This window comes from Hyla sarda, chromosome 2 (assembly GCF_029499605.1).
Source record: "Hyla sarda isolate aHylSar1 chromosome 2, aHylSar1.hap1, whole genome shotgun sequence".
NCBI lineage: Eukaryota > Metazoa > Chordata > Amphibia > Anura > Hylidae > Hyla > Hyla sarda.
This window is the reverse complement of record NC_079190.1, coordinates 118,817,877-118,842,219: the sequence shown is the minus strand read 5'-3', so window position 1 is coordinate 118,842,219 and position 24,343 is coordinate 118,817,877. Positions and strand designations below refer to the sequence as shown.

Below are 24,343 nucleotides of genomic sequence, written 5' to 3'. Positions count from 1 at the left end.
GGGTCAGAAATGAGCCGACCGGAGTCATTGTTTGACTCCGGTCGGCTCATTAAAATAAATGGATTTCAGTATTACTTAAAAAAATATAAATCATAACTACATGCATGAAAATTTATATGTTTAAAATTGTCATCTTCTGACTCCTATAACTTTTTTACTTTTCCACGTACGGAACGGTATGAGGGCTCATTTTTTGCGCCGAGATCTGTCATTTTTATCGGTACCATTTTTTTATTGATCGGACTTTTTGATCGCTTTTATTCATTTTTTCATGATATAAAAAGTGACCAAAAATAACCAATTTAAGAATTTGGAATTTTTTTGTGCGGACACCAATTTGTGTGTACACCAACGATTTGTGCGTACACTAATTAACAATATATTTTTATAGTTTGGACATTTCCGCACGTGGCGATACCACATATGTTTATTTACACAGTTTGTTTTTTTTTAAATGGAAAAAGGTGGTGATTCTTACTTTTATTAGGGAAGGGGTTAAATGATCTTCATTAACTTTTTATTCACACATTTTTTTGCAGTGTTATACTCCCCCCTAGTGGCTATTACACTGCACACACTGATCTGCTACACATATCATTGCCGTGCAGTGACACGGCAAAGATCAGTGTTATCCGCCGTCGATTGCTCAAGCCTGGATTTCAGGCTTGGAGCAATCAATCGCCAATCTGAAGTGACGGAGACAGGTGAGGGGACCTCTGCTCGCGTTCTAGCTGATCGGAACATCACGATTTAACTGCTATGGTCCCGATCGGCCCGAAAGCTTTCACTTTCATTTTAGACGCGGTGATCAACTTTGAACGCTGTGTCTAAAGGGTTAATAGCATGCGGCACAACGATCGGTGCAGCATGCTATTAGCCCAGGGTCCCGGCTTTCATTAGCCGACAGGACCGACGCGATATGACGTGGGGTGCAGGGCTAGGGGTTTTCCGTATGCCCTAAATTCTTAACCTATACACCCCTGTGTCCTCCCTTTTACTGTGTTTAGCACCATTTTTTGTGTGCACAGTGGGGGAGATTATCAAAACATGAGCAGTTGCCAATAGCAACCGATCAGATTGCTTTTTTAGTTTTAAAAAGGCCTCTAAAGAAGCAATCTGGTTTCTATAAGCAACTGGTCCACATTTCCTCAAATCTCCCACAGTAATCAGATTGCTCCTTTCATCTTTAAAAAGGCTTTCGAAAGAAGTTGCTATCAACTGGTAACTGGTCAACTTTTCCAATGCACAGGTTTTGATAAATTCCCCCCAATTGGCTTATCGGAAAGTGCTGTAGGTAACATTTTGCGGTGTGGGGTGTGAACAAGGAAGGTGTGCACCCCACATATAGCAGTATTGTGAGGATTTTTAGCAGAATTTGCTAACATTGTTTTTGCTAAAAGAAAAATGTACTTTTGTTTCCCAAAAAATAACAGTATACACTAGGAAACAAAACAAAGCAGCCACTAGTAGACTAGTTTCATTTCAAAGAACTCAATGTACCTGGCATAGGTATGTGGCTGGCATTTGCTGGCATATTGTATTGCCAATATGCCGACGTATACCTTCAAAGAAGCCTTAGGCTATGCTCACACACAGCAGAGCGCCAGCAGAACATCCACAGACAGCAGAGCGCCGGCATTAGGACTGCTTGGAAAAGCACCGGTCTTAGGGTTGCTCAGAAAAGCGCTGTCTCACAGACGGCAGTACATTTCTGAACGGAATCCGTAAAAATATTAAACAGGTTCAAACATGGTATTGCAGACACCTGAATCTGTTCTGTTCCCTGCCACAATTAGTACAGTGATTTTGGTCTCCTCCCGGCCTGGCAGGAGTCTAAACCCAGGAAGTGTTTCTCTGCACTGAGCTTGATTGGCAGCTGCACAGAAAGTGAAAGCTCCAAAGATTCCCACAGAAAGCCACACAGACTGACAGTTGAAGGAGAACCTTACTGAAAGCAACACAGACTGAAAAATGCACAGAGCTTGAGGTCTTCTATTCATCACAATGCTGCAAGGATGTGAGGGTGGAAGTTGTCCCCCAGCAGGCTTCAGTGATGTCATGCCTGCTGGGAAATGCCCACTTTCTCCTGCTGGGAGATTGCACTATGTGAGCAAGAAGAATGGTAGGATACACAGCTTTTTAAAGCTCGGAAATTGTTTCTAAGGGCAGGAGGGGTGTTAGGAGTAGTTAAGGGACATAGCCTGAGGTAGATGAGAACAGTTTATTTGGTGAAAGGTACTTTCCGAGGGCATACCTGTACCCCATGGTTCCGTTGCTGGTTTTTGAAGCATGCTCGCAAGCTGAGCATGCTTCAAACCCTGTGGGTCCGGACTGCTATCAGCAGCCAGGACCCATGGCATCGCCACTCGGGCTGCCCCGCATTAACCCCTTAAGGACTCAGCCCATTTTGGCCTTAAGGACTCAGACAATTAAATTTTTACGTTTTCATTTTTTCCTCCTCGCCTTCTAAAAATCATAACTCTTTTATATTTTCATCCACAGACTAGTATGAGGGCTTGTTTTTTGCGCGACCAGTTGTCCTTTGTAATGACATCACTCATTATATCATAAAATGTGTGGCGCAACCAAAAAACACTATTTTTGTGGGGAAATCAAAACGAAAAACGCAAATTTTGCTAATTTTGGAAGGTTTCATTTTCACGCCGTACAATTTATGGTAAAAATGACGTGTGTTCTTTATTCTGAGGGTCAATACGATTAAAATGATACCCATTATGACATACTTTTATATTATTGTTGCGCTTAAAAAAAATCACAAACTTTTTAACCAAATTAGTACGTTTATAATCCCTTTATTTTTATGACCTATAACTTTTTTATTTTTCCGTATAAGCGGCGGTATGGGGGCTCATTTTTTGCACCATGATCTGTACTTTTTTTTGATACCACATTTGCATATAAAAAACTTTTAATACATTTTTTATAATTTTTTAATAAAATAAATAAAATGTATTAAAAAAGTAGGAATTTTGGACTTTTTTTTTTTTTTCGTTCACGCCGTTAACCGTATGGGATCATTAACATTTTATTTTAATAGTTCGGACATTTACGCACGCGCCGATACCAAATATGTCTATAAAAAAAATTTTTTGCGCTTTTTGGGGGTAAAATAGGAAAAAACGGACGTTTTACTTTTTTATTGGGGGAGGGGATTTTTCACTTTTTTTTTACTTTTACTTTTACATTTTTTTACTTTTTTTTTTACACTTGAATAGTCCTCATAGGGGACTATTCATAGCAATACCATGATTGCTAATACTGATCTGTTCTATGTATAGGACATAGAACAGATCAGTATTATCGGTCATCTCCTGCTCTGGTCTGCTCGATCACAGACCAGAGCAGGAGACGCCGGGAGCCGCACGGAGGAAGGAGAGGGGACCTCCGTGCGGCGTTATGAATGATCGGATCCCCGCAGCAGCGCTGCGGGCGATCCGATCATTCATTCAAATGTATTGATCCCGGCACCTGAGGGGTTAATGGCGGACGCCCGCGAGATCGCGGGCGTCGGCCATTGCCGGCGGGTCCCTGGCTGCGATCAGCAGCCGGGATCAGCCGCGCATGACACGGGCATCGCTCCGATGCCCGCGGTTATGCTTAGGACGTACATTAGGACGTACACCGCACCAGGACGTACATTTGCGTCCTTAAGGGGTTAAAGGGGTACTCAGGCCCTAAGACAACTTATCCCCTATCCATAAGGTGTCTTAGGGCCAGAGTACCCCTTTAATCCTTTAGACACCACTATCAAAGTTGATCATGACATCTAAAATGTGGGGTTAACCATTCCAGCAGCTTAGCGGTGCTTATCAGGACCATCGCAGTGAAATTGCAATGTCCCAATCAGCTGAGTGGAAGACGGGAGGGCCCTTACCTGCCTCCTCACCGTCCTATCAGTCCTCTTCTGCTCCAGGAAGCCTCAGCAGGCCGGAGCAGCAGAGCACCGATGACACTAATCAATGCTGAGCCAAAGCTCAACATTGATCAGTGTATGCAATTGAAATATTGCATGTTATAGCCCCCTATGAGGGCTACTAAAAAAATTAAAAGTTAATAAAAGTGAATTAACCCCTTCCTAATAAAAGTTTGGACCCCCCCCCACACATTTTTTTAAATAAAAGAATGTCATTTTTTAACATAAGTTAATAAGTCGTTCCCTCATTGATAGGTCCAGTCCCCTCCACCATATTTCGGACCACCCTGATTTTATTCCTGGTCTGTCTTTGGATGGTTGAATCTTGGGTTCCTCCCTAGTGCGCCCGATGCACTTCGTCCATGTCATACCCAGGGGTGCCCTCAAGCGCCTGGACAGTATTTTTCAGTACTGGCCTGCCTCACGCCGAGCTCCATTAGAATATATTCAATTTAGACACTTCCATTCTTCTCTTCCTGATTCCCTCGACTTGCATCGCTCCCTTACCCATTTGGAACAACTTTTTCTGGCCTCGTCCTGCCCTTGGCACTCCATATCCCATATCTTCTCTCTCCTGCTTTCATCACCATCGCATGCTCTTCCCTCCTACTGCACGGCTTGGGAATCTGAGCTGGTACCAGGTGCTGTCGATGCTTTATCGCTGGTATCCGTCAGTGCCTGATTCTTTCTGGACGTGTGGATCTGCCGAGGACACAATGACCCACATTTGGTGGAGCTGCTCGGCTCTGTCCCCGTTTTGGGATTCTGTCCTTCAAATTGTACAGGCTGTGATGGGACGATGTGTCCCTCACTGTTCTACTGCTCATGTTCCCCCTGGCCATTTCGAAATACAAAAAACGTTCCTTGCTGCAGGCGGCTAAAACGGTCATCCCTCGTCATTGGCCAGATACCCCAACTATTAGTGAATGTGTGGATAAAGTTGCCCATACTCAACAGATGGAGGAGTTCCTTGCAGTCACCCCCTGTGAGTTGATCCGCTACTCTTCCACCTGGTTGCCCTGGTCAGACTTTTGCTCCTCCGACTCGTTTCTCACGATGACCTAAGCTGTATGTCAGTGTGTAACGTAGGACCTTGAGGACCCACTTCACTTTGGCACTGGTCAAGTGATCTCCTGGTCTTCTTTTCTCTCCTCTTTTGTCTTGTACTCCTGGTAGCTTTTGTGTTATGACTTTTCTCTTCATTTATCTGTTTGTTTTTATGTTTCTTTTTTTGGATGTTTTTGTCCTGTAATGTCTGTTTGTGGCCCTATCTGGTTGTTGTTCCCTACTGCATATTGGCTTTCAACACTTGGTAGCATTTCATGGCCTTTTCCAACCGAGGTACTAATCCCTCCAGCTACATCCTCATGTTCCTTTTATTCTATATGTGTCATTATGCTTGCCTATTGTTCTAGTTGTGTAATTGGGCACTGTCATCATCTTTTTATTTTTTGATATGTTGTAGTACTTATGTACTAGAACATAGGGCTGGGCGATATACCGGTTCATACCGGATACCGTTTTTGTTTTTTTTGTCGCACGATATCAATTTTTGCCCATACCGGCATACCGGTTGGGCCCCTCCCCCCACCCCCGAATGAATTGCTTGTGACGGAGCCACGGGATGTGCAGGAGCGGGAGCCGCTAAGCTCACGTGTGGTGCAGAGCCAGGGGAAAGATCAGAGCCAGGGGAAAGCGCAGAAACTTCATCCCCTGGCTCTGATGTTTCCCTCAGCCCTGAGCCTGCTCCCTGCTCAGCCCCCCTCTCCCCTTCCCACAGGCTATTTGTTTATCATACCAGTCCCCAGGCGCGGGCTCTGCAGGACCTCCTTCCCCCTGCAAGCACTAAATGTGACAGGCAGGCACAGGACATCTTATCTTCATCCCCGTTCTGTTCTCTGACCCCCGAGCAGGGACCGGGATCAGAAGCTCTGCCGCGCCCGTACATTCAGCGCTTACAGGAGGAGAATGCTCTGCTGATTCTTACATTCCCATCCCTGCTCGCGGATCAGAGAACAGAGCGGGGATGAAGATAAGATGTCCTGTGCCTGCCTGTCACAGGGGGAGAAGGCTCTGCAGCGGCTGGGGACGGGGATTATAAACTGCAGCGGCGGACAATGTATGTAAATAGCTGACAGTGCGCCCGTGGGGGGAATTACGATAGCGCTGCGGCTGACAGTTAACCCCTTCCCCGCTATAGGGGCCGTGCGCACGGTCCCCATGGCGGGGAAGGGGTTAACTGTCAGCCGCTGCACTTCTACACTGTTTCCCACATGGTACCACGGTAATACTGTGATACCGCCATAACCTGAAAAAATACCGTGATATAAGTTTTAGGTCATACCTCCCAGCACTACTACAACATATCTCTAATATACTTCTATAATTTTTCCTCTTGAAATCCGGCCACTAGGATTGTCCCTCCTAGTTACTGGCTGCAGCCTGCTGTGACGTCACAGCTGAATTTGGGACTGATCTGGGCCGGGCATCAGTCCGAATTCAGTCAGCCTGCGCTCGCTCCCTGCCTGTCAATCAGACAGGTGGGAGCGAGCGATGTGAATGCCGAGGCTGCGCACATTGGCTCCCTGGCCTCGCACACCAGTCGTTCCCGCCCCCGTCATGTACAGCGCTCGCACTGAATCTCAGTGACGCGCTGATGCTCCAGGACTGTAAATGTCCTGTACGGGTAAGTCTGATTTCACTTGGGGAAATGAATAAATTCTACCAAATAGATGCTATTGCCGCTCATTTATGCGTGCTCCCAACAGGAGCGCAGCATAGATGAGGTAAGGGCGGAAGTCGGGGCCCAGCAGGCACCAGTGACATTGCACCTGCTGGGGTAGCCAGCTTCCTGCTCAGCCTCAGTGAGCAGCATTAGAGATGGCAATATGTCACTTTAGAAGGTAGGACATTTTTTTTCAAAGGCATGGAGGGGGTTAGGATTAGCAATAGGTAGGGACAGAAAAAAAGATGGTGGGAGATACTCTTTAAAGGGGTACTCCACTGGAAAACAGTTTATTTTAAATCAACTGGTGCCATCCAGTACTTATCAGCAGCTGTATACTATAGATACCTGTATGCTATAGATGCCTGACCACAAGTACTCTCTGGTGACACCTCTGTCCATTTTAGAAATTGTCCAGAGTAGGAGCAAATCCCCTTAGCAAACTTCTCTTGCTCTGGACAGTTCCTGACATGGACAGAGGTGTCAGCTATTTACTCCTGTGGAGTATATAGCAGCTGATAAGTACTGGAAGGATTGGGATTTTTTAATAGAAGTAATTTACAAATCTGTTTAACTTTCTGGCACCAGTTGATTTAAAAGAAAATGTTTTCCAGAGGAGTACCCCCTTTAGCCCCTTAAGGACCCATGACGTACGCGTACGTCATGAGTCCCGGTCCTGCGATATAACGCGGGGTCACACGATGACCCCGCATCATATCGCGGCGGTCCCGGCATCATAGTGAAGACGGGACCGCCGCTAATAGCGTGCGGCACCGATCGCGGTGCCGCGCGCTATTAACCCTTTAGCCGCGTGCTCAAATCTGAGCTGCGCGGCTAAAAACGAAAGTGAAAGTGCCCGGCTAGCTCAGGGACCTGTTCAGGATCGCCGCGGCATCCCGAACAGCTGTAGCACAGGAGGAGGTCTTCTTACCTTCTCCTGCGCTGTCCGATCGCCGAATGAATGCTTCAAGCCTGAGATCCAGGCTTGAGCATTCAATCGCCGAAAACACTGATTGATCCATTCCTATGGAGATGCATCAATCAGTGTAAAAGATCAGTTAATGCAATGTTATAGCCCCCTATAGGAGCTATAATATTGCATAAGAAAAGTGTAATAAAATCATTAACCCTTTCAATTATCCCTTCCCCTAATAAAAGTTTGAATCACCCGGCATTTCCAAGAATAAAAAAAAAACTGTGTAAATAAAAATAAACATATGTGGTATCGCCGTGTGCGGAAATGTCCGAATTATAAAAATATACTGCTTTTTAAACCGCACGTTCAATGGCGTACGCGCAAAAAAATTCCAAAGTCCAAAATAGCGCATTTTTGATCACTTTTTATACCTCAAAAAAAGTGAATAAAAAGTGATCAAAAAGTCTGATCAGAACAAAAATGGTACCGCTAAAAACTTTAGATCATGGCGCAAAAAATGAGCCCTCATAGCGCCCTGAACACAGAAAAATAAAAAAGTTATAGGGGTCGCAAGATGACCATTTTAAACGTATACATTTTCCTGCATGTATTCATGATTTTTTTCTGAAGTGATACAAAATCAAACCTATACAAGTAGGGTATCATTTTAACCGTATGGACCTACAGAATAAAGATGAGGTGTAATTTTTGCCGAAAAATGGACTGCGTAAAAACGGAAGCCCCCAAAACTTACAAAATAGTGTTTTTTCATCAATTTTGTCGCACATTGATTTTTTTTCCCGTTTCACCGTCGATTTTTGGGTAAAATGACTAATGTCATTACAAAGTAGAATTAGTGACGCAAAAAATAAGCCATCATATAGAATTTTAGGTGAAAATTTTAAAGAGTTATGATTTTTTAAAGTTAAGGAGGAAAAATTGAAAATGAAAAAACGGAAAAAGCCCGGGTCCTTAAGCGGTTAAGGACCAAGCATTTTTCTGTTTCTGCACTTTCATTTTTTCCTCCTTAGCTTTTAAAAATCATGACGCTTTCAATTTTGCACCTAAAAAACCATATGAGGGCTTATTTTTTGCACCACCAATTCTACTTTGTATTGATATCAGTCATTTTACCCAAAAATCTACGCCGAAAAGGAAAATTAAATCATTGTACGACAAAATTAAAGAAAAAAACGCCATTTTGTAAATTTTGGGGGCTTCTCTTTCTTTTTTCGGGAAAAATTACAGTTGATCTTTATTCTGTAGGTCCATACGATTAAAATGATACCCTACTTATATAGGTTTGATTGTTACGCTATGCGCTCCTGCCTCACACGCTCACCGTGAGCGCATGGTCACCTTACCTTCTGCTGCCGACGGGGCTGGGACTCGCATTGCGGGACGCACCCGTATGCGAGCCCCAGTCCGTCACTCTCCGGGTGTTTCTCCTGCCTCTGCTTCCACCTCTCTGCTCCGGTGCGAGTGTCCCCGTCCCTTAGGGCGCGCACGCGCTGGAGCTTTAAGATTTAAAGGGCCAGTACTCTCATTAGTGTAACTACCTGTGTCTTGTTGATAAATTCCTCCACCCTTCTCAGTTCTCTGCCGGATCTTTGTTGCCTTGTGCCCTAGAGAAAGTGTTGCTTTGTATTGCCTTGCCGTGTACCAGATCTCCTGCTCTTGTGACCTTGACCTTGCTTCTCTGCCGCCTACCTACTGAACTGCTACGTCCCGACTACGCTACTGTGCCGCCTGCCCTGAACTACAGCTATCCTGACTACGAGTTGTCTCATCCCTTCTGTGCTTTGCATCTCCTCAGCCGCCTGTGTGGTCGAGCCGTTGCCGGGGGTTGCGACCTGGGTGTCATCTGCAGCAGCAAGCCCATCCCTGGCACGGTCTGAGTCATCTGCCACACAAGTCCAGCGGATCCACATCCACCAGAGTTCCTGTCTTCAGAAACATGAGTGTTACATTGATTTTGATGTACTTCTGGAAAAAAAATCATAACTGCATGCATGAAAATGAATACATTTAAAATTGTCCACTTTTGACCCCTATAACTTTTATATTTTTCACATACGGGGCAGTATGAGGGCTCATATTTTGCACTGTGATCTGAAGTTTTAATCAGTACCATTTTTGTTTTGAACAAATTTTTGATCGCATATTGGGACCAAAAATAAGCTATTTTGGAATTTTTTGCACGTACGCCATTGACCGTGCGGTTTAACCCCTTAAGGACTCAGGGTTTTTCCGTTTTTGCACTTTCGTTTTTTCCTCCTTACGTTTAAAAAATCATAACCCTTTCAATTTTCCACCTAAAAATCCATATTATGGCTTATTTTTTGCGTCACCAATTCTACTTTGCAGTGACATCAGTCATTTTACCCAAAAATTCCTGACGAAACGGCAAAAAAAAATCATTGTGCGACAAAATCGAAGAAAAAACGCATTTTTTTTACTTTTGGGGGCTTCCGTTTCTACGCAGTGCATATTTTGGTAAAAATGACACCTTATCATTATTCTGTAGGTCCATACGGTTAAAATAATACCCTAATTATATAGGTTTGATTTTGTCGTACTTCTGAAAAAAATCATAACTACATGCAGGAAAATTTATACGTTTAAAAATGTCCTCTTCTGACCCCTATAACTTTTTTATTTTTCCACGTACAGGGCGGTATGAGGGCTCATTTTTTGCAACGTGATCTGAAGTTTTTATTGGTACGATTTTTGTTTTGATCTGATTTTTTGATCACTTTTTATTCATTTTTTAATGGTATAAAAAGTGACCAAAATACGCTTTTTTGGACTTTGGAATTTTTTTGCGCGTACGCCATTGACCGTGCAGTTTAATTAATTATATATTTTTATAGTTCGGACATTTACGCACGCAGCGATACCACATATGTTTATTTTTATTTTTATTTACACTGTTTTATTTTTTTTCATGGGAAAAGGGGGGTGATTCAAACTTTTATTAGGGAAGGGGTTAAATGACCTTTATTAACACTTTTTTAAACTTTTTTTTGCAGTGTTAAGGGTCCCATAGGGACCTATAACACTGAACACACTCATCTCTCATCCTGATCACAGGCGTGTATTAACACGCCTGTGATCAGTGTTTTCGGCGCTTGACTGCTCCTGCCTGGATCTCAGGCACGGAGCAGTCATTCGTCGATCGGACACCGAGGAGGTAGGTAAGGGCCCTCCCGGTGTCCTGCAAGCTGTTCGGTACGCCGCGATTTCACCGAGGCGGTCCCGAACAGCCCGACTGACTAGCCGGGATACTTTCACTTTTGCTTTAGAAGCGGCGGTCAGCTTTGACCGCCGCTTCTAAAGGGTTAATACCGCACATTGCCGCGATCGGCGATGTGTGGTATTAGCCGCGGGTCCCGGCCGTTGAGCGCCGTGACCGACGCGATGTGATGCAGGGTCGCAGCGCGGCCCCGCTTCATATCGCGGGAGCCGGCGCAGGACGTAAATATACGTCCTGCGTCGTTAAAGGGTTAATTAACAATATATTTTTATAGTTCGGACATTTACGCACGCGGGAATACCACATATGTTTATTTTATTATGTTTATATATTTTACATATGGAATTTGGGAAAAGGAGGACGATTTTAATTTTTAATAAGGAAGGGGTTAATGTGTGTGTTTTTAAACCTTTTTTAAACTTTTTTTTTTTTACACTTTTAGTCCCCTCAGGGCACTTTTAGGAGACATCATTTGACTCCTCATACAGATATAACCACATTGTTCCATATAACCACATTGATCTGTGTGCTCTGCGCTTGATTGATAAAGCCTGGTCCTGCCAGGCTTTATCATTCTGAGCGCAGGAGCTGCCGTGGAAGGAGAGGTAAGCCCTCAGGCTGCCTCAGCAGTGGATCGTGCTCGGGGGGGGGGGGGGGGCGATCCACCCCACTGGACCAACAGGGACAGGATAAAGGCACCTTTAGATGCCGCTATCAGCTTTGACAGTGGCGGTCTAAAGGGTTAATAGCTGTCCGCGGCGATCGCCGCATGTCGGCTATTCACTCCGGCCCCCAGCTACAGGAATCAGCTGGGGGCCGGCCGGTATGACACGCGCCATACCCGTTAACGGCGCATGGATGATTATAGATGTCCATGGTCGTTAACCAGTTAAGCATTCTGATTTATATCTGACCGACAAGGTCTCTATAGTTCATCTTTTGCATTGTCAGGATATGCTCTTTATGTTGTCTTATTTTTGTTAATAAAAATCTTTTTGAATTGGAAAAAAAAGTTAATAAAAGAGAATTAACCCCTTCCCAATAAAAGTTTGCATCCCCCCCCCCCATTTTTTTAAATAAAATAATGTAATAAAAAATAAAATCATATGTGGTACCACCGTGTGCGTAAATGTCTGAACTATTAAAATAAAAGGTTAGTTAAAGGGGTACTCCGCCCCTCGGATCCTATCCCCTATCCAAAGGATAGGGGATAAGATGTCAGATCGCCGGGGTCCCGCTGCTGGGAACCCCCGGGATCTCCGCTGTGGCACCCCACTATCATTACTGCAGAGAGCAAACTCGCTCTGTGTGTAATAACAGGGGCCAGAGCATCGTTACGTCATGGCTCCGCCCCCTCGTGACGTCATGGCCTGCCCCCTCAATACAAGTCTATGGGAGGGGGCGTGGCGGCTCGATGCTGCGGCCCCTGTATCGCCGGTCATTATGCACAGAGCGAGCATGCTCTGTGCAGTAATGATAGCGCGGTGCTGCAGCGGAGATCACGGGGGTCCCCAGCAGAGGGACCCCGGCGATCTGACATCTTATCTCCTATCCTTTGGATAGGGGATAATATGTCTAGGGGCGGAGTACCCCTTTAAACCGCACGGTCCATGGCGTACACGTAAAGAAAATACTAAAGTCCAAAATTGTGCTTTTTTGGTTACTTCAAATACAATTAAAAAATGTATAAAAAGCAATCAAAAAGTCTCATCAAAATAAAAATGGTACCCCAAAAAAAACCATTTGCCCTCATATAGCCCCATATGCAGATCAGAAAATAATAATTTTAAACATACAAATTTTGGTGCGTGTAGTTATAATTTTTTTTAAAGTAATAAAATAAAAGAAAACCAACATAAAGTGAGGTGGAAGGTAAAAGCAGGTCTTAAATACAAGATGGGGATTGTCTGGAACCAATAATATAAATTCGCGTAAACCAATAATATGTATCCTTGTAGCCGTATGGACCTACAGAATAAAAACAAGGTGTCATTTTTACTGAAAAGTGCACTGCATTTTCAAAATGGCATTTATTTATTTATTGCATCCCACAAATAATGATTTTTTGGTTTCTCTGCAGATTTTGGCATAAAATAAGTGATGTCATTACAAAGTACAACTGGTGATGCAAAAAACAAGCCCTGATAAGGGTCTGTAGGTGCAAAATTGAAAGCGTTATGATTTTTAGAACGGGAGGAGGAAAAAACGAAAATGTAAAAATGAAAGTTGGCCTTGTCCTTAAAGGGGTACTCCACTGTCCAGCCTACAGAACATTTAGTCCCGAAAGCTGTGTGCAAGCTGCAGGGGTCGGTCACGCCTACTAGTGCCGTCAGGCAACGCCACCTCAATGTAAGTCTATGGGAGGGGGCATGGTGGCCGTCATGCCCCCTTCCATAAACTTGCATTGAGGGCATGTGGCCGACCCCCGCAGCGCACACACAGCATTCAGAACTAAATGTTCCGACTAAATGCTGGACAGTGGTGTACCGCTTTAAGGCCAAAATGGGCTTGGTCCTTAAGGGGTTAAAGTGTGTGCACACGGGTGAACAGAGCCAACTGCTTACAGCTGATCGACAGTGGTGCCAGGTTTCAGCAACCCACCGATAAGCTGTTGATGGCCTATCCTGGTTTCTTACAGGACCGCTATATAGTAAAAAACTGAACTCTTTTGTGAGGACTGCCCAGTAATCGTGGCAAATTTTGATTCATTCATATTATTGGTTCCCGCAAATTTATATTATTGGTTCCAGACAATTCCAATCTTGTATTTAAGACCTGCTCTTACCTTCCACCTCACTTTATGTAGGTTTTCTTTTATTACTTAAAAAATCATAACTACACGCACCAAAATTAGAATGTTTAAAATTGTCATCTTCTGATCCGCATATGGGGCTATATGACGGCTCATTTTTTATTGGTACCATTTTTATTTTGATGGGACTTTTTGATTGCTTTTTATTAATTTTTAACCCCTTAAGGACGCAGGGTTTTTCCGTTTATGCATTTTCATTTTTTCCTCATCACCTTCTAAAAATCATAACGCTTTAAATTTTGCACCTAAAATTCAATATTATGGCTTATTTTTTGTGCCACCAATTCTACTTTGCAGTGACATTAGTCATTTTACCAAAATATCGATGAAGCGGAAAAATTTTTTATTGTGTGACAAAATTGAAGAAAAAATGCCATTTGGAAATTTTGGGGGCTTCCGTTTCTACGCAGTGCATTTCTCAGTAAAAATGACACATTCTCTTTATTCTGTAGGTCCATACAGTAAAATGATACCCTACTTATATAGGTTTGATTTTGTATTACTTCTGTTTAATCCCTTGGGGACGTTTTTTTTTTCAGTTTTTGCACTTTTGTTTTTTCCTCCTTTTAAAAATCATAACCCTTTCAATTTTGCACCTAAAAAAACCATATGATGGCTTTTTTGCGCCACCAATTTTACTTTGTAAATTACATCAGTCATTTTACCTAAAAATGTACGGCAAAACGGAAAAAAAATCATTGTGCAACAGAATTGAAGAAAAAATGCCATTTTGTAACTTTTGGGGGCTTCCGTTTCTATAAAAGGACACCTTATCTAAAAATGACACCTTATCTTTATTCTGTAGGTCCATACAACTAAAATGATACCCTACTTATATAGGTTTGATTTTGTCGTACTTCTGGAAAAAATCATAACTACATGCAGGAAAATGTATACGTTTAAAATTGTCATCTTCTGACCCCTATAACTTTTTAATTTTTCCATGTACGGGCCGGTATGAGGACTAATTTTTTGCGGTACCATGTTTGTAGCGGTATCATGTTTGTATTGATCAGACTTTTTTAGCGGTACCATGTTTGTATTGATCAGACTTTTTGATCGCTTTTTACTCATTTTTTAATTCTATAAAAAGTAACCAAAACTACTCTATTTTGGACTTTGGAATTTTTTTGGGGCGTACGCCATTGACTGTGCAGTTTAATTAACAATATATTTTTATAATTCGGACATTTCCACACGTGGCGATATCGCATATGTTTATTTTTATTTACACTTTTTTTTTTTTTTTTAAATGGGTAAAGGGGGGTGATTCAAACTTTTATTAGGGAGGGGTTAAATGGATCTTTATTAACTTATTTTTTTTATTTTTATTTTTTGCAATGTTATAGCTCCCGTAGCAGGCTATAACACTGCACACACTGATCTTTTACAATGATCAATGGTTTCTCATAGGAAACCATTGATCAATGATTCTGCTGCTTGACTGCTCATGCCTGGATCTCAGGCACTGAGCAGTCATTCGGCAATCTGACAGCTGTTCAGGATGCCGCGAATTTGCCGCGGCGATCCCGAACAGCCCCCTGAGCTAACCGGCATTAGTTTACTTTCACTTTAGACACGGCGTTCAAATTTGAACGGCGCGTCTAAATGGTTAATAGCACGCTGCACCGCGATCAGTGCCGCGCGCTGTTAGCCACGGGTCCCGGCCGTTGTTAGAGGCTGGGCCCATCCCGCTATGGGGGGGGGGGGTTTGGAGTCGGGGCAGAGCGGGGAGAAGATGGCGGCGGGTACCCGAGCATTGGAGGATGGCGGGGGGACTTGCGATAGCTGCGGGATCGGCGCAGGCAGCGGTGGGATCGGTGGTGGGATCTGCGGCAGTGAGAAGGTGGCGGCGGAGCAACGGTGAAGGCAGCAGTGGTAAGTGACCTTCACTGCTGCCTTCTAGGAGTTGCCAAACTACAACTTCCAGCATGTCCAGATAGCCAAAGGCTGTCTGGGCATGCTGGGAGTTGTAGTTTTGCAACATCTGGAGGGCCACAGTTTGGAGACCACTATACAGTGGTGCCCAAGCTGTAGCACCCCTCAGATGTTGCAAAATTACAACTCTAAGCATGCCCAGACTGGCCAGGCATACTGGGAGTTGTAGTTCGGCAACATGTGGCCCATCAAATTTTGCCGAACTACAACTCTCAACATGCCTGGGCAGTCTGGGCATGCTTGAAGTTGTAGTTTTACAACATCTGGAGGGCTACAGTTTGGAAACCACTACACAGTGGTCTCCAAACTGTTCTCCTCCAGTTGTTGCATAACTACAACTCCCAACATGCCCTTCGGCTGTCTGGGCATGCTGGGAGCTGTAGTTTTGCAACAACTTTTGCAACAACAGGTTGGGAAACATTGTCTGTTTCCTAACTCACTGTTTCCCAAACCTTGTGCTTCCAGCTGTTGGAAAACTATAACTCCCAGCATGCACTGACAGACCATGCATACTGGGAGTGGTAGTTTTGCAACAGTTGTAGTCACACAGGTTGGGAAACACTGAGTTAAGTAAATAAAAAAACTGTTTTGCAACCAGTGTGCCTCCAGCTGTTGCACAGACCTACAACCCCCAGCATGCACAGACAGCCAAAGGGCATGCTGGGAGTTGTAGTTTGCAAGTTGTAGTATGCCTCCAGCTGTTGCATAACTACAAGTCCCAGCATGTCCTTCTGCTGTCCGTGCATGCTGGGGGTTTTAGTTTTTGCAACAGATGAAGGCACACTGGTTGAGTAACACTGAGAGTTTGTTACCTAACTCAGTGTTTTGCAACCAGTGTGCCTCCAGCTGTTGCATAACTGCAACCTCCAGCATGCACGTACAACCAAAGGGCATGCTGGGAGTTGTAGTTTGCAACAGCTGGAGGTTTGTCCGCCCCCCCCCCCCCCATGTAAATACATTCACACGGTCGGTTTTACTGTGAGCTTCTCGCTGCAAGTTTGAGATGCAGCAAATTTTCCGCCACAGCTCAAACTCTCATCGGGTAACTCCCTGTGAACCCCCGCCCGTGTGATTGTACCCTAAAAACACTATACTACACAAAGTAAAGGGTAAAACACTACATATATACACATACCCCTGCACAGTTACCCCCCCCCCCCCCCCAATAAAAATGAGAAATGTCTGGTACGGCACAATTTCTAAAACGGAGCCTCCAGCTGTTGCAAAACAACAACTCCCAGTTAGTGCTGGGCGGTATGGCCTAAAATTAATATCACAGTATTTTTTTTTATTATCGCGGTATCACGGTATTAACGCCTGTGACACCGCTAGTGGGCACAGGGACCCCGCTAGCGGTGATGGTAGCGCTCGCGGGAGGCATTCTTGTGTCACCGCTAGTGGGCACATGGATCCCGCTAGCGGTGGGGACACTGGCTGACAGGCGCAGCGGGGGGACACAGAAGCACACCGGGACAAGTGAGGGTGCCGCGCTGGGCTCTACAATTCATGTGGGGGAGGGGCCTGTCCGGTATAGCGGTATGGGCAAAAATCCATACCGTGGGAGAAAAAAAAACGGTATCCGGTTCATACCGGTATACCGCCCAGCACTACTCCCAGTGTTGCTGGACAGCCATTGACTGTCCAGGCATGCTGGGAGTTTTGCAACAGCTGGAGACACCCTGTTTGGCAAACACTGCCATAGGCTAATTTTGGTATCGGAGGCAAGTGTAATTCTTGCATCCGGGTCAGTCCTTATGCAAATCTCTAATTTAGGCCTCAAATGCGCATGGCGCTCTCTCACTTCAAAGCCCTGTTGTATTTCAAGGCAACAGTTTAGTGCCACATTTGGGGTATTTCCGTACTCGGGAGAAATTGCCTAACAAATTTATTATTTATTTTTTCTCCTTTTACCCCTTATTAAAAGTTTTACACTAACATGCTGGTGGTGCCCCATACTTTTAATTTTTACAAGAAGTAAAAGGAAAAAAAGACCCCCAAAATTTGTAATGCAATTTCTTCTGAGTACGGAAATACCCCATATGTGGGCGTAAAATGCTCTGTGGACGCACAACAAGGCTCAGGAGGGAGAGCGCACTATGTACATTTGAGGTGATTTGCACAGGGGTGGCTGATCGTTACAGCGGTTCTGACATAAACACAAAAAAAAAACACCCACTTGTGACCCCATTTTGGAAACTACACCCCTCACGGAACTTAACAAGGGGTATAGTAAGCCTTAACACCCCACAGGTGTTTGACGAATTTTCATAAAATTTGGCCGTGAAAATGAAATTTTTTTTTTTTTCCACAAAAATACTGATGTTATCCCACATTTTTAATTTTCACAAAGGGTAATAGGAAAAAAGCCCCCTAAAATTTGTAACCCCATTTCTTCTGAGTATGGAAATGCCCCATATGTGGAGGTAAAGTGCTCTGCGGGCGCACTACAATGCTCAGAAGAGAAGGAGCGCCAATGGGCTTTTGGAGAGAGAATGTGTCTGGAATTGAAGGCCATGTGTGTTTACAAAGCCCCCCGTGGTGCCAGAACAGTGGACCCCCCCCCCCCCCACATGTGACCTCATTTTGGAAACTAGACCCCTCACAGAATGTAATTAGGGGTACGGTGAGCATTTACACCCCACAGGTGTCTGACAGATTTTTTGAACAGTGGTCTGTGATAAAGAAAAAATTTAAGTGGGGTGTAAATACTCACTGCACCCCTTATTAAATTCTGTGAGGGGTGTAGTTTCCAAAATGGGGTCACATCTGGGGGGTTTCTGCTGTTCTGGCACTATGGGAGGTTTGTAACTGCACACTTTAATTTCATCAAAATTCTGTCTCCAAAAGTTCAATGGTGCTCCTTCTGTTCTGAGACCTGTAGAGCGTCAACAGAGCACTTGACGTCCACATATGGGATGTTTTCTTAATCGGAAGAAATTGGGCTTCAAATTTTGGGGTCCATGTCCTCTTATTACCCCTTGTGAAAAAGAAAAATTTGAGGCAACACCATTATTATAGTGTTTAAAATCAAATTTTCCATTTTCACATCCAACTTCAATGCAAAGTCGTCAAACAACTATGGGATGTTTGGGGTGGTAAGGTTCACTATCCCCATTGTTACGTTCTTTGAGGGGGGTAGTTTTCAAAATAGTATGCCATGTGGGGGTGGGGGGGGGGGGGGTTTGCTCTTCTGGCACCCTGGGGACTTTCTAACTGCAACATGTCCCCCAAAAACCATTTCAGCAAAATTCTCTTTCAAAAAGAAAAATGTTGCTCCTTCTCTTCTGAGCATTGTAGTGTGCCAGCAGAGCACTTAACATCCACATATGGGGCGTTTTCTTAACTGGGAGAAATTGGGCTTCAAATTTTGAGGTCCATTTTCACCTATTACCCCTTGTGAAAAAGAAAAAATTGGTGTAACACCATCATTTTTGTGTTAAAAATCTAATTTTCCATTTTCACGTCCAACTTCAACGCAAAGTCGTCAAACACCTGTGAGGTGTTAAGGCTCACTATACCCCTTGTTATGTTCCTTAAAGGAGATGTCCGGTGCTCACTTTTCTTATTTTATCCGTTCCGGGCTGAAAAATAAAAGAAAACAAATTTTCTCTTACCTGCCTAGGCTCCCCCGGTGCTTCGGTACAGGTGTTTGGTCCCCGGGCTGTATTCTTCTTACTTCCTGTTAGCCCGGCACGTCACACAGAGCTTCAACCTATCACCGGCCACAGCGATGTCCCACCTCGGCCAGTGATAGGCTGAAGCTCCGTTTTAACGTGCCGGTGCATTGCCGTGGAATGAGATTTGCCATAGAATGAGATGGTCCGCCTCCATCACATTCTATTGGCTCTCTCTTGTCACGTGACATATTTAAACGTCACGCAGCGATGCGCACAGCAGTGTCAATTTGGCTATCACGGGGAGAGGATCTCCTCACCCTGTGATAGCTGAAGCTGCACGGAGCTCTCCTGGCCTCTGTGGCCCGACAGAAGTTCACACATGTACTCAGCTCATACGGCTGCCTCATATACATTTACTGTTGATCCACAGCGCTATCGGGATCCCGATGCCCGATGGCGCTGTCATCAGTGTGCCTCCCCCCGAGCGCCCCACGCCCGCAGCCATACTCCCCGTCCTCCGCCCCCCGCAGCTCTACTCCCCGTCCCCCGCAGCTCTACTCCCCGTCCCGTTAACGCTCAGGGAGCGGGGAACAGAAAGTAGAGCATCGGGCGCAGGTTAAGTTATTCGCGTAGTGCTGCGCATGCGCAGTACTACTTTACCTGCGCCCGATGCTCTACTTTCTGTTCCCCGCTCCCTGAGCGTTAACGGGACGGGGAGTAGAGCTACGGAGGGACGGGGAGTACAGCTGCGGGCATGGGGCGCTCGCGGGGACGCACACTGATGACAGCGCCATCGGGCGTAGGAATCCCCATAGCGCTGTGGATCGCTCCCTGAGCGTTCACAGGGGACGGGGAGTAGAGCTGCGTAGGACGGGGAGTAGAGATGCGGGGGACGGGGAGTACAGCTGCGTAGAACGGGGAGTAGAGATGCGGGGGACGGGGTGTAGAGCTGCGGGCGTGGGGATCCTGATGACAGCGCCATCGGGCATCGGGATCCCGATAGCGCTGTGGATCAACAGTAAATGTATATGAGGCAGCCGTATGAGCTGCGTACATGTGTGAACTTCTGTCGGGCCACAGAGGCCATGTGAGCTCCGTAGAGCTTCAGCTATCACAGGGTGAGGAGATCCTCTCCCTGTGATAGCCAAACTGACACTGCTGTGCGCATCGCTGCGTGACGTTTAAATATGTCACGTGACAAGAGAGAGCCAATTGAATGTGATGGAGGCGGACCATCTCATTCTATGGCAAATCTCATTCCACGGCAATGCACCGGGCTAACAGGAAGTAAGAAGAATACAGCCCGGGGACCGAACGCCTGTACCGGAGCACCGGGGGAGCGTAGGCAGGCAAGAGAAAGCTTATTTTCTTTTTTTTTTTGCAGCCCGGAATGGATACAATAAGAAAAGTGAGCACCGGACATGTCCTTTAAGGGGTGTAGTTTCCAAAATAGTATGCCATGTGGGGGTTATTTTGCTGTTCTGGCACCATGGGGGCTTCCTAAATGCAACATGGCCCCCAAAAATCCCACAGTTGCTCTTTCCCTCTTGAGCCATGTTGTGAGCCCACAGAGCAAATTATGTCAACATATGAGGTATTTCCAAACTCAAGAGAAATTGGGCTACAAATTTAGTTTTTTTTTCTCCATTTACCACTTTTAAAAATGAAAAAAATGGGGCTTCAAGAACATGTTAGTGTAAAAAATGCAGATTTTTTTCTCCTCCACTTTGCTGCTATTCTTGTGAACAAACTTTCTGAATTTCATTTTGAATACTTTGAGGGGTGTAGTTTCTATAATGGGGTAATTTATGCGGTATTTCTCACAGAATGGCCCCTCAAATCCACTTCAAACTTAAATGGTCCCTGAAAAATTCAGATTTTGAAATTTTCGTGAAAATTTGTAAAATTGCTGCTATACTTTGAAGCCCTCTAATGTCATCAAAAAGTAAACACATGTCAACTTTCTGATACCAACATAAAGTAGACATATTGTATTTGAGAATCAATATAAAATGTATGTGGAATATCCATTTTCCTTACAAACAGAGAGTTTCAAAGTTAGAAAAATGCTAAATGTTCAAAATTTTTATAACATTTTAGGATTTTTCACCAAGAAAGGATGCAAGTAACACTGAAAATTTACCACTATGTTAAAGTAGAATATGTCACAAAAAAAACATTCTCGGAATCAGAATAAACAGTAAAAGCATCCCAGAGTTATTAATGCATGAAGTGACAGTGGTCAGAATTGCAAAAAAAGGTCCTTAAGGTGAAAAAGTCCTTAAGGGGTTAATACATTTTTGTGTGCTATAAAAAGTGACCAAAATAAGCTATTTTGGAAGTTGGAATTTTTTTGCATGTACGCCATTGACCATTTAATTAACAATATAGTTTTATAGTTCGGACATTTATGCACGTGGTGACACCACATATGTTTATTTGTTTGTTTATTTATTATTTACACAGTTTGTTTTTTTAAATGGGAAAAGGTGGGTGATTCTTACTTTTATTAGGGAAGGGGGTTAATTCATCATTAGTAACTTTTTTTTCAACTTTTTTTTTTCTATGTTATAGCCCCATCTAGTGGCTATAACATGCAGTACATTGATTCCTAACACTGATCATCAGCATAGAACTACATGCGGATGATCAATGTTATCGTGGCTTGACTTCTGGCTAGATCTCAGGCATGGAGAAGTCAATTGCCGATCAGACGCACCAGAGGCAGGTAACGGACCCTCCGCTCGCATCCTAGCTGATCAGGACATCGCGATTTCACCGCGATGGTTCCTATCAGCCCGACTGAGCTGCCAGGATGCAACTTTAGACGTCTAAAGTTTAGGCGTCTAAAGGGTTAATAACGCGCAGCACAATGATCGGTGCCACACGCTATTAGCCCATTAGGTCCTGGCTTTCATTAGCCACCGGGACCGACCCGCTATGACGCGTTATAGACCAGGACCGGGCGCAGGGCGTACAGGTACGCCCTGCATCCATAAGAGGTTAATGGTATTTGAAGTGACTAAAAATTCGCAATTTTGGACTGCCCAGTAATCGTGGTAAATTTTGATTTATATTGATTCATATTATTGGTTCCCGCAAATTTATATTATTGGTTCCAGACAATTCCCATCTTGCATTTAAGGCCTGTTCTTACCTTCCACCTCACTGCTCCCAGTGGAGAAACATGACGGAGGATAATGTGGATGGTCACACTGCTGGAGCTACCAGATTTACTTTTGACTGGGTTAGATTATTTATTTGCTGGGTCACTTATTCTACATTATAGAACTTTATGTTAAAAAAACACCAATGGCCCAAAAGGGCACACCAAAAATCTACTCATTTTGTAGTTATTGTGTCCATGGTCACAAAATCAAATGAGAACACTCATTTGTTATTATATATCTGGACCAAAATCATCCCAAGTGCTCACCAAGTATTACAGCATTCAGTCTTATATGTCTACTGAATTTGACCACAATGGCACATATCCACAAGTGTGAAAAGGTATCTTACCCATATTAGGCTGGGTTCACACTACGATTTGAACTAAGGTTCCCGTATGCGGCTGGGAGGAGGGGTGGGCGGGGCTTAATCACGGCGCCCGCACTCAGCCGTATAGGAGAACCGTATTTAATGCATGTCTATGAGCCGACCGGAGTGAACCGCAGCCTACGGTCGGCTGCGTTTTCGGCCGTATGCGGTTTCCCGACCGCAGGCAAAAACGTGGTCTACCACATTTTTGCTTGCAGTCGGGAAACCGCATACGGCCGAAAAAGCAGCCGACCGGAGGCTGCGGTTCACTCCGGTCGGCTCATAGACATGCATTAATACGGTTCCCCTATACGGCTGAGTGCGGGAGCCGTGATTAAGCCCCCTCCTCCCAGCCGTATACGGGAACCGTAGTTCAAATCGTAGTGTGAACCCACCCTTATGGATCAGTCTGATATATTCTCATGACCCCTACAGCTGTTCCGCTTCTTCCTCAAGGGCCTTTATAGTATTTATTTATTTTTGCATCTTTTTTTTTTTTTACTTATGTCAGTATTTACAGTGCTATTTTATTGTGCTCACTAATTTGGGTTAAATATATTTTTTTTATTATTTATTCTATACATATTTAGTATATGAATCAATATTGTGTCATGATAAAATAATACATGTATGTTAGATCCCTCTTGTCTTTGTATTTGTTTTATGGGGTTATTTTGTCATATTCACTGTGTGGAAAAAAGAATATATTTGTTACCAAATGATGTTGATTTACTTGTTCAAGGGGTTGCATTGTTTGCTGAAAATAAGCAAAATGTCCTATGGGAAAAAAACATTTTCACAACATTGGGGGGATTTCACACAACATTTTTTTTAACTTACCTTTCAGAACCCACAAAAAAAAATGAATATGTTACTCAGAACCTAATCCTGACCATGTACGTCTCATTTGTATGCCTCCTTCACATATATTTATTTAAAAAAGTCCTCTTTTCATTAGCTCACAGTGTTAGAAATCCTCTCAGGGGAAGGGGGCATGTCTCTCCTCGTGGTGGTGGGAGGTGATTGGTGAGTCTGCTTAAAGGAGAACTCCAGAATATAAAAATTGTCACCCATACTGCCAGCAGTAAAAAAATAAAGATGTACCGCTCCCCCGGTAACCGGCTCCGGGCTCCGCCGCGATCCACTTCCTGGTTGCCGGTGGTCGGATGAATCATACTGTGCTCAGCCAATCACCAGCCGCAGCGACTCGGCTGGCGATAGGCTGAGCGGCAGTGTGAAAACGCTTCAGGACACAACTTTCTTCACTACACCGGCACCTGCGGCCGGGGCCGAAAACGTCACACTGCCGGCCGAGTCGGGACTTCACTGCAGCCTTGGCTGAGCGCAGTAAGACTCTCCGACCACCGGCAACCAGGAAGAGGATCACAGCGGAGGCCGGAGCCGGTTACCGAAGGTCCGGGGGAGCGGAGGAAGGTATGTACATCTTTATTTTTTTACTGCCGGCACTATGGGGGACAATTTTTATGTTCTGGACTTCTCCTTTAAGCAGCCTTGTCCGTGAGTCAGCTCTTGACCATGACTCATGGACAAGCCTGATGCTGCTGGATTGGTTAGTGTCCCAGTAGACCCCTAGTGGTGGGATTTTAA

The 24,343-nt window shown here is 44.5% G+C and overlaps 1 long non-coding RNA gene across 2 annotated transcripts in view; it reads left to right on the top strand.

The window, feature by feature from the left end:
* LOC130355351 (uncharacterized) overlaps positions 1–24,343 on the top strand; it is a 79,123-nt gene that overhangs the window by 663 nt on the left and 54,117 nt on the right. The gene's annotated exons all lie outside the window — the stretch shown is intronic.